Genomic DNA, 10462 nt, shown 5'->3' on the forward strand with positions numbered 1-10462 from the left:
TAGGCATATTTGATTGTTTGAACATGATAAGTTTGTGATATGTCTGCGCTAATTTTTGTGTAATGTGAAAGGCCTCACTCATTATTCATTTCCCCATATTATGGGCCAAATAGACCTCCTTATGATATATTTATTCATTAATAGTTTCATAAACAATGTATGATTTGAAATCGACACTGCACTTCCCCTAAAACTTCCATCGTCAGACGAGTTTCCACTTTTTGCAACTTTTCATTGCATACACGAACTTAAAACTTGTCTAGATCATAATCATTACAATATTGAGTTGGATTAACATGTGCAATAATGTAGTTTTGTGATCCAACATTCAATCTATTAATATCTGAACATACAAAATCAAAATACCATGCAGAATTAATATGTGAACATACAGAATTAAAATACAATCTATAATAAAAAACATTTGAATCCTTAGTATTTGATCATAACAAATAAAATACATGAAACTTTAAAAAAAACCAGACAATAGATCAAATATAAGGACGTGTTTCCAATGCATGCACTGTTGACAGCTACATTCCTCCATATAAACGCAGGAAAGAAATCAATTGACTCCCCTAGTTTGCAACCCTGCTGAAGGTGAAATATACAGAGGTGGGATTAATCATCTCAAGCAGAGGGATTTGTCTAAAAGGAGGACAATGCCCTTAAATTTTCCATTTTCTCTATGGCGTTCACCCTCAAGAACAGAAAATTGGTTATAGAGAGACGAGTTGTGACTTTGTAAGCAACATCCTTAGCCTTATCTGAGCCCTCCTCCCCATTATCCTGCAAACCAAAAGAAGCCTCAAATTACACATTGAATAATACCTAGATGGCATTATAGCATTATACTATATTGAAAAAACCCATTTAGAATAAGTGCAAAATGAAATTGCTCAGCTTCACAAAACCAGACGATCTGACTCAGATGACACAAGTGGATCAAGAAACATATGTATCAGATCATAATACTTATTTTGGTTAGTAAGTCCGTTAATCAAATTTTTGCTGCTAGTGTGTCGAAACAGTCCGCGATCGATTGACACACCTCGACGACTATCTATCACCCTAAGACATCCACGTAGACAAAACTTAACAGGTTGACCTCACCACGATATTAATTAAATACAAATTATTTAATATTGAAAGTATTAAAAAAATTAAATTCGTTAATGTTATTCGTTGATGTGACATTGAAACCCATTCAACTGCTTTTCATATCATTAGTTAGATGATAGATTGGAGGAAGACTATTCTCTTAACATTAAATTTTGTCTTATGTAAAAATCAAAATTCTTAAAACCCAATTTCAATATATTTATTTGATATATATTATATAAAAACTATTCTCTTAAAATCAAATCTTATTTATCCATTTATATAAAAACCAAAATTTCTCAATTCCACTATGAAAAACATAACATTTAATTTCATATCTTCTCTCTTTATGTCAGTCATTTGTTGTCACCTAAAAATTGTATTAGTATATACCTAACCTTGAGCCAAATTATGAGTGCACATATTCTCACCTATGAAAATATCATTTCCATGTTTTTGAAGTTTCCATCTTTGCTGCAACCAGGGCTCGAATTTGACGTCTTGTAGGACGTATTTTGAGTTGTAAGACGTATTTGACAGCGATTACAAAATTTTCCACGTCAAGTTTGACGTGTCTTATGCCCCTGTAACCCGTCATTTTGACATTTAATTTGAAATGTAAACTGTCAAAAACTATGATACCTCTGTCATACCTAAAATTACAAGCGCCTTGAAATTATGAGTGGATGGGGCGGTGGACCCGTACACAAAAGAGTTCAACTTCGATCTTAAATTTATTTAAATGCTCCTAGTCGTGACTACCTAGTGCCTACCATTCCTTCCTTTTGACGGTTGGGAGTCACTCCTCCTACACGGAGCTACCATCCATGATCCAACCATTATCCATACGAATGATGTTATTTATGACCAAATTTAATCGGGAGCTACCATGGTCCATCGCAGTATCTACCCTTCAAATTATAATGCGTAACATCAGGTCAACCACTGATTCGAAAATGCAGTGACTAGGAAATTGCCGAAACTTCGCTTTCACCGTTCAATTTACGACATTAGTTCCTTTAATCCACCTATCAAAAAATAATTTAATAGTAAGAAAAATGAATTATATATCATTGTTTCAATTTCTTCAACGAAACAAGAATTTCAAAAATCAACCAGATCTCGTTGTTATTTTGTTTTCAATCGATTGGTGTATTATCTTCTACGACGTCAAAGCCTTCAGAGCTTCACTGGACGCAGGGTAAAAATGGAGTCTATGCTCGATCTCTCTGCGTGCTCAAAGAGAAGAAAACATCTGGTGGTCGACTCCATAAGACTCCGACATTATAGAAAGATCTGGGAATGTTGTCTCTGAAGCTGTAGAAATAAAAGGTTTTGACAGAGAGACTTATAACGGGTGAGAAACCTACCCTTACTCTTATATTTGTTGGATTGAAGATATATGACATTTATGTAGGCATTTCTACTTAGTGAAAGAGGCTACCCTATCGCCATTTATGATTGGTTGTAAGTTTATTTTAAATGGAGTGAAAGTGGTGAAGATGAACTTCATATGCGTGGTAGCATTTTTGAAATGTGGTCAATAAAACCTCTTCTATGGGGAAAAAGTTAAAAACAATTGCTGATAGACTAACGAAAGCAAAGTTGGATAGTGATAACTTGAAAAACCAAAAATGCATAATTTTTGGCTTCAATCCAACGAATGTTTGTGTTGTCTTTATTATGGTGTTTTGTTCAAAGACATCTAACTAATTTCAACAAGTGTTTACCCTGGACTAAAGGCTGATTTATGTTGTAATGTTGGTGTTTTACTTGTTAAAATTCTGGTTTTTCCTCTTTGGATCTAGAAAGTTTTAAGGAAAGAAAAATTCTTATCCTTATAATCGTTTGGGTTAATAAAGGGTTACTATTGTAAGTGTGCAATGAAAATTTTGTATGATACAAATATAAAATTTAAAAGAGACACTTAGTTGTCTGAATAATGTTTAGATAAATAGTTATTTAAATAAAAGTTAAGTTAAATTTGTTGTGTATTATATTTATTATAAAATGGAGAAAATAAAATAAATTCTAGCCTTTTTTTAATACCTCATTACTAAATAATTAAAATATATTTATTGTTTTTGTTATTTATTTAGTGCTATGTGATTTATAAAAAAGGTTAATGTTGATTTTTTCTTCTATCAGCAAGTATACTATTTTTCTGAGTTTTTTTTTTTGGGGGAAATTTTTTTTTTGGTTAATTTTGGCTTAAATTGGACAGAAATATCTTGAAATTGTAATTTCCAAATCTAAAATCTAAAACATATTGAGTATAGTGAGATGCCTTAGATAATTTTCAACTATAAAATCTAAAAAATATTGAGTATTGTGGGATGTTACATAATTTTCAACTACAAAATTTAAAAACTATTGAATGTAGTGGGATGCTTTAGACTACAGCATTCTGATTAAGACTGGTTTTAATTTTATTTGGAATGGCATATATTCATCTAATCCTTAAAAAATGAATAGATTTTATTGGAAAAGGCATATATTCATTTAACCCTTCCAAAATAAATGGTTATAAAAAAAATTAGAGTTATTCACAGGTGTATTTTAAATAAACACCCAATTAAAAAATGTTTAAAAAAAATGATAAACGAAGTGGACACTCAAATTTGCCTAAAACGTAAAATAAAGAGGATGAGAAATGCAAAAAGTCCATCAATTTTATTCCAGGCCTGGCTGCAACTGATTCACTGATCGGGTTCTCACCCCTCTCGGAAACCTTATTGGCCACGATCTTTGACTCTTCCAAGCTCTGAAACCCAGTGAAACTGCGAGTTATCCTTTTGTCCCTTTTCACTGCAATACCAATGTATCAATTAGTTTCGTAATCCGTTCCCTTTTTACATTTAATTCCCTGTGAGGATCAAAACCACTATTCTTGGAGTAAGTGGGAAGAATCAACCCAAAAAGATCGCTAATTTACAATCCCCAATTTCAGGGAAACCCAGTTTGGATGAGCAAAATATGGCAAAAGTACAGCAGGAAAAAGAAATTGGACATTGGCATGCTGACGAAGAAAACATTTTGGAACTATGTTAGATTCTGAGCTCCTAATACCTTAAACCCCAAGGAGTATTTCTGATGGCAGGATGATAATATCAGGAACACATGGAAAGAGGAAATTGGGATTGTGTATTGGGCGAATGCGTCATGTCTGCCAATTTGCCACTAAGGCCCACAGTATGCCGTTCGAGGACGTGAGAAGGCTTTGTGAGCAGGACCATACGGTGGATTTCTCTACATATGTTTTACTCTTACAGTGCTGCATTCAGAAAAAGGCTTTACCAGAAGGCAAATTAATACATGCCCATATTAATGTGAGAGGGGGGTTCACATCACAGACGGTGGTGTTACGCAACACGCTTATCAACATGTATGCCAAGTGCGGGAATTTGGTGGACGCTCGCAGAGTATTTGACGAAATGCCTCAACGAGATGCCTGTTCATGGACACTCGTGATTTCATCTTATTCACGCCATGGATTGGCCCAGAAAGCATTGGCATTGTTTCACCAAATGCAAGACACAGGTGTCAAACCCAACCAATTCACCTTTTCCAGCGTTCTAACCGCATGTTCAAAGTTAGCAGAATTGGAACTGGGTATGGAGATCCATGATGAAATATGTAGGACTGGATTTGATACTCATGTCTTTGTGCAAAGTGCCCTTGTAGACATGTATGCTAAATGTGGCTGTATAGAGAAAGCACGCAATGTGTTTGACAAAATGCATCAACGAGACGTGGTGTCCTGGACAACAATGGTCGCAGGATATGCACACAATGGGAAAGTTGATGAAGCCCTGAAGCTCTTTCGCGAAATGCCTGGGCAGAACACAGTTTCTTGGTCGGCAATGATTTCAGGATATGTGCAAAATGGGTGCACTGTGGAAGCCCTGAAGCTTTTCCAGCAAATGCAAATGGAAGGTACAGTGCCAGAGTCAAAAACGTTGGCATGTGTTCTCTCAGCATGCGCTGAGTTGGGTACTCTGGAACAGGGAAGGCAAACCCATGAGGAAGTAATTAGAAGGGGATATCACTCTAATCTCTCTGTGGCAAATGCACTGGTTGACATGTATTCGAAATGTGGGAACATAGAGAGTGCACGCAATGCCTTTGAACAAATATCTGAACAAGATGTGGTCTCGTGGACATCTATGATAGCAGGATATTCACAGAATGGATTGGGAGAGGATGCTCTGAAGCTTTTTCAAAAAATGCAACAATCAGGAGTAAGGCCAAACTCGGAAACCTTTGCGAGCATTCTCCCAGCATGCACTGACTTGTGGGATCTCGAACAGGGGATGGATCTCCATGGAAAAATAATTAAAAGTGGTTTTGAATCCGATGTCTTTGTCGAGAGTGCGATTGTTTACATGTACGCAAAGTGTGGGAGAATCCAGAAGGCACGTCATGTTTTTGATAAAATGCATCAAAGAGATGTTGTATCCTGGTCCGTGATGATTGCAGGGTATGCACAGAACGGACAGGGAGAAGAGGCTTTAAGGCTTTTCCAAGAAATGCAACCATCCTGTGTGAAGCCAAACTCAAAAACCTTTGCAACCCTTCTTTCCGCTTGTGCCAACTTGGCAGCTCTAGAACATGGTATGGAGATCCATGAAAAAATAATTACAAGTGGGTTGCAGTTTGATCTTCTGGCAACAAATGCTCTGATAGATATGTATGCAAAATGTTCGAGATTGACATGGGCATGCCATCTTTTTGAAAGAATGCAACAACGGGATGTTGTATCCTGGACGGCAATAATTGCAGGGCATGCACAGAATGGTCTGGCGTTTGAGGCTCTCAAAATATTCCAGGAAATGCAACTGGCAGGTATAAAGCCAAATGCAAAGACCTTTGCCGGTGTTCTCCCCGCATATGCCAACCTGGCAGCTCTGGATCAAGGTAAAGAGATCCATCAAGCCATCATTAAAAGGGGATTGCATTCTCACGTCTTTGTGGCAAATGGTCTCATAGACATGTATGCAAAATGTGGGAGTATAGGAAAGGCACATGACTTATTTGACAGCCTACCTCAACGAAATGTTGTTTCCTGGACAACAATGATTGCTGGATATGCCATGCACGGCTATGGCAAGGAGGCCCTCAAACTCTTCGAAGAAATGAAACACTCTGGTATGGCGCCGAGCCACATCACCTTACTTTGTGTTTTGTCTGCTTGCCGCCATGCAGGTCTAGTGGATGAGGGTCGTAGATATTTCAATTGCATGAATGAATGTTATAATATCAAACCTTCATTGGAACACTATAATTGCATGGTTGACCTTCTTGGTCGTGCTGGGTACTTTGAAGAAGCCCAAGACTTTATCAACAAAATGCCAATAAGACCTGATGTTAACGTGTGGAGGTGTTTGCTTAGTGCCTGCAGAATACATAACAATGTAGAGCTAGGAGAACGTGTAGCAGAATACCTTTTTGAGTTGGAACCTAAAAATGCTGCACATTATACTCTGCTCTCAAATATCTATGCCGCAGCTGGAAGGTGGGGAGATATTGAAAAGGTCCGAAAAATGATGAAAGACAGAAGCGTCATAAAAACACCTGGATGTAGTTGGATTGAGGTCAATAGGAAAGTGAATGCTTTTCTCACAGGTGACCAATCACACCCACAAATTGATAAAATTTGTGTAGAATTGGAGAAATTGTCTATGAAAATAAAGGCTGCCGGTTATGTTCCTGACACTAGAAATGTGCTGAATGATGTAGAGGAGGAGCAGAAGGAACAAATTCTTTGCCACCACAGTGAGAAGCTGGCAATTGCATTTGGGCTACTAAACACATCCGTTGGCACGACTATTCGGGTAATTAAGAACCTTAGAGTATGTGGTGATTGTCATTCCGCAACCAAGTTCATCTCGAAAATTGTTGCACGAGAGATTGTTGTGAGGGATGTGAGCCGTTATCACCATTTCAAGGACGGAGAGTGTTCTTGTGGGGATTACTGGTGATACTAAGTTAAACAGGCCATCAATATTGGCTTGCACTATAACAAGCCTAGAAATTTGGGCACTGGGAGAACCTAGGGTATGTTCTTGACTTCCCTAGAATCAGTCTAAGGTCAACCTTTAGAAATAGGTCAATGTTTGAAAATATCATTGGGGAATAAGTTATTTTCATCAGTCATTGGATAGAATAGAATCTACTGCCACGTTTGTTGAATTTTTACAAGATTTTTAATGGCTTACCCTGGAGTAAACCAATCCACTTCCAAATGAATAAGAGTGTTTTCAATCTTAAATATTAAAGAGCTTCAAGTAGACTACCTGAGAGTTGGTATGTAGAATCTTCCTGTCAAATAAAAATCTGCATTACAGGTAAAATAAGACTACAAAATTGTAGGGATGGACCTCATGCTATAACTTAGCATATTTACATGGTAACAAACTGGAGGCAGAGCTTCAATCAAGTCCTGCAGTGCTCTCTATAAAACCTTTCAAAAGTGAACATAGGCAGAAGTATAATCTCAAAATCACATTTGCATATTCTACCGCATGATTGTTGTTGCTTGCCAATTGCAATCCTGCTCGTGGACCATGGGCTTGAGAACCAAAATTTTGAACAAGGAAAGTTGATATGGTCACCAATTAAGACACATAAAAGTCCAACTTGTTTTGGACCGACTGAAGTCGACTGTCAATGATGTTTGCAATTCCTGCCTGAATCTCCATGGTTTCATCCACCCAGTTCCGGTACACATAGGGTGGGGTTAGATCTGTAATATTCTTGCATACACAATTGAAGAAACAATCTGTCTCAACATGCCTTCTGGTTCACCTTCTTACACTGCCAAAGTTTTGAGAAGGCAATCATCCAAATATCCCAACAATACCCAACGCTTCAAATTTTCCATGTATTCATTTAAGGTTGCTCTGACAATCAGCTTCGTTCTTTCTCTACACTTGCTCTCTTTTTTGTCCTTTTCTCACAACGCCTTCTTTCTTCATGTATCCCCCTTTACACCTACATTTCTCATCTCAATTTAATTAAAATATTAAATTCCACCAGTGACCACAAGTGGCCAATGGGATTCAAAGTACAAAGTTAAGCATTGGGAGTGACAAAGAATTTCAATTAAAACTAAAATAATATAAAAGGGTACAATGAGTATGCCAAATTAGATACTCTCAAACCCTAAAGAGCCTAGTAGAACAAAATGGTTCTACTAAATGGTTGAGGGTATGTGGGACACCAGGGAAGAAGTTCAAAACCAACAAAATTGTTAACCATTAAGTCTTCAAACATTGAACTCTCAGAGTATGTTTAGAATGTGATTCAGTCATACATTGTTTGTGTCCCATGAAGTCTATCCTACCTAGAGTTTTTCTCATGATGCCTCTTCTTATTGGAACCGTTTAGAAGTTGGAAGTGCTAAAGGAGATGAGCTTGGGGCTAGTGATGTAAGGATATATCTCTACAAATTTTCTGTCGAACATGACACATCTTATGGACGAGATGTCTGACACGTGATCCTCATCTTATATGAAATCCTTAAGGAGCCATGACTTTTCCCTAACAAGCAGTGATAATGATCATGCAGTTCATAATATATGGGTTATCTAAAAATGAAACAATATTTTGACTTGGGTTTCCTACATGAGAAGTTTAGAAGTGCAATTCTTCTTTGAAGATACTGAAATGTGTCTATGTCGTTGATGGGAGCATACCCAAAATTAGGTTAGATGGATATTCAAGATACAAACCAGCTACAATCTGGTATACCTTAGAGTGCAAAAGACTTATCGACTATGCAACAAAGAGAATGCACATTTAAAAAAGGTCTGACTAGAGGTTGCAATCCAAACTTTATCGCCCCAAGATGACAATACTTGTATTTATATTTCTTTCCCCAATCTATCAGATCTCTATCTAGCAGATTTATATGTAGTGGTTCATCATTAGAAGTGAAAGGTTGATTTACAGAATGAACCTTGATAAAAGAGTGTGAAAAATATTCCCATCCATGGAGCTTATAGACATCTTTGGGATATATAGGTGGAAGTTTCCAGTTAGTGGACGAATGGGGTTCTGAAATAGAAATAAGTCCTCTAGAAGTAGTAGACTCAGACAGAGAAGAAGATATGTGATCTTTAACCATAGTACTTTTTCCTGAAGCATTATTAGTGGATATTTCTACTAAATTTACTTCATCCATCAAAGGATCCATTATATATAGATGACGGACCGAACTCTCGTGAGAACTAGGAGCGAACTCTCAGATGTTGGAAAATGAAAGTAATTATATTAGAACTTGATTCTTCATTCTTGATAATTACTTGTGAGTGTGTTGGCTTCTTTTACTTCTTTATTATCTTATCTTTCATCAAGAAATTACCATATTATGTGTGTGAAGATCACAAAACAAGAGACACAAGATATAGGCACATGCCAGGGCAAAACCCCCCCGAGGAGAAAACCCGGTCAAGATAATTCTTCCTTTCAATAGTATTCTTTGAGACTCTTCACCCTAGACCAAGTCTAGACTTTCCCTCCACACCATGTCAGCCTCCTAGATCTTCAACCCCTTCTAGCGACTTTGACTACGCAAAAACGTCCGACAAAAAGTAGCTTTCGACAACAACGAAACTTAGGACACTTTGATCTCCCAATCCAGATCATGGAACAGAGAGAGAGAGGCACCCAAATTTCGATTTTTCCTTTCTCTTTAGACTTACCCAAACTCACATTCATTTCGGCTTCCTGACAACACATTTCACACTCTTCCCACCTACAAGAGAACTTCACACTTTTTCCCAGCTACAAGAGATTTCAAACTTGTGTGAGAGAATGATGCTCCAAATGAATTCGATGAGCTTGTATTTATAGTCTTCTTGTGAGGTCGATCAGGGTCCTTAGGTTGACTTGATCTTCTTCTAGGCCGACATGGCGTGGAGGTTACATAAATCATATTTGACTCAATAATTAACCTTTTTACATGATTCAAAAGCCCAAGAAGGGTCTCCTTAAAAGTATAATGACTCTATTGACTCGGAATAAATCCTAGAAGTTCTGAATGTGGAATTTGACCTAAAACATGGTGACCCAAGCATGAAACCCATGCTTTAATAGGTCACAATAATAATAATAATAATTATTTTACTTATTCTTTTGACAAGTACATTACATAATGATTCAAGTACATTAATGAAGACTGAACATAGTTACATTTTCCAACACTCCCTCTTAACTAGGGAGGTATTCATAATGTACAAATACAATGGAAGATCTCAAACTATATGAACCATGAAGAACTTTAGGCACCACAATGCCATGGACTAGATTCTTGACCAAGACAATCTATCCAAGTGGTCTCTCAACAATTTAGGCACTG

At 37.1% G+C, this 10462-nt stretch overlaps 1 pseudogene; it reads left to right on the forward strand.

Annotated features, from left to right (window-relative positions):
- The first annotated feature begins 3777 nt into the window (after nucleotides 1-3777).
- On the forward strand, nucleotides 3778-7334 carry LOC149206764 (pentatricopeptide repeat-containing protein At3g26782, mitochondrial pseudogene; annotated as a pseudogene).
- Nucleotides 7335-10462: the final 3128 nt, after the last annotated feature.

Source organism: Pinus tabuliformis, chromosome 1_2 (assembly GCF_031772625.1).
Source record: "Pinus tabuliformis cultivar Carrire ecotype Pingquan chromosome 1_2, CPIR1, whole genome shotgun sequence".
Classification (NCBI taxonomy): domain Eukaryota; kingdom Viridiplantae; phylum Streptophyta; class Pinopsida; order Pinales; family Pinaceae; genus Pinus; species Pinus tabuliformis.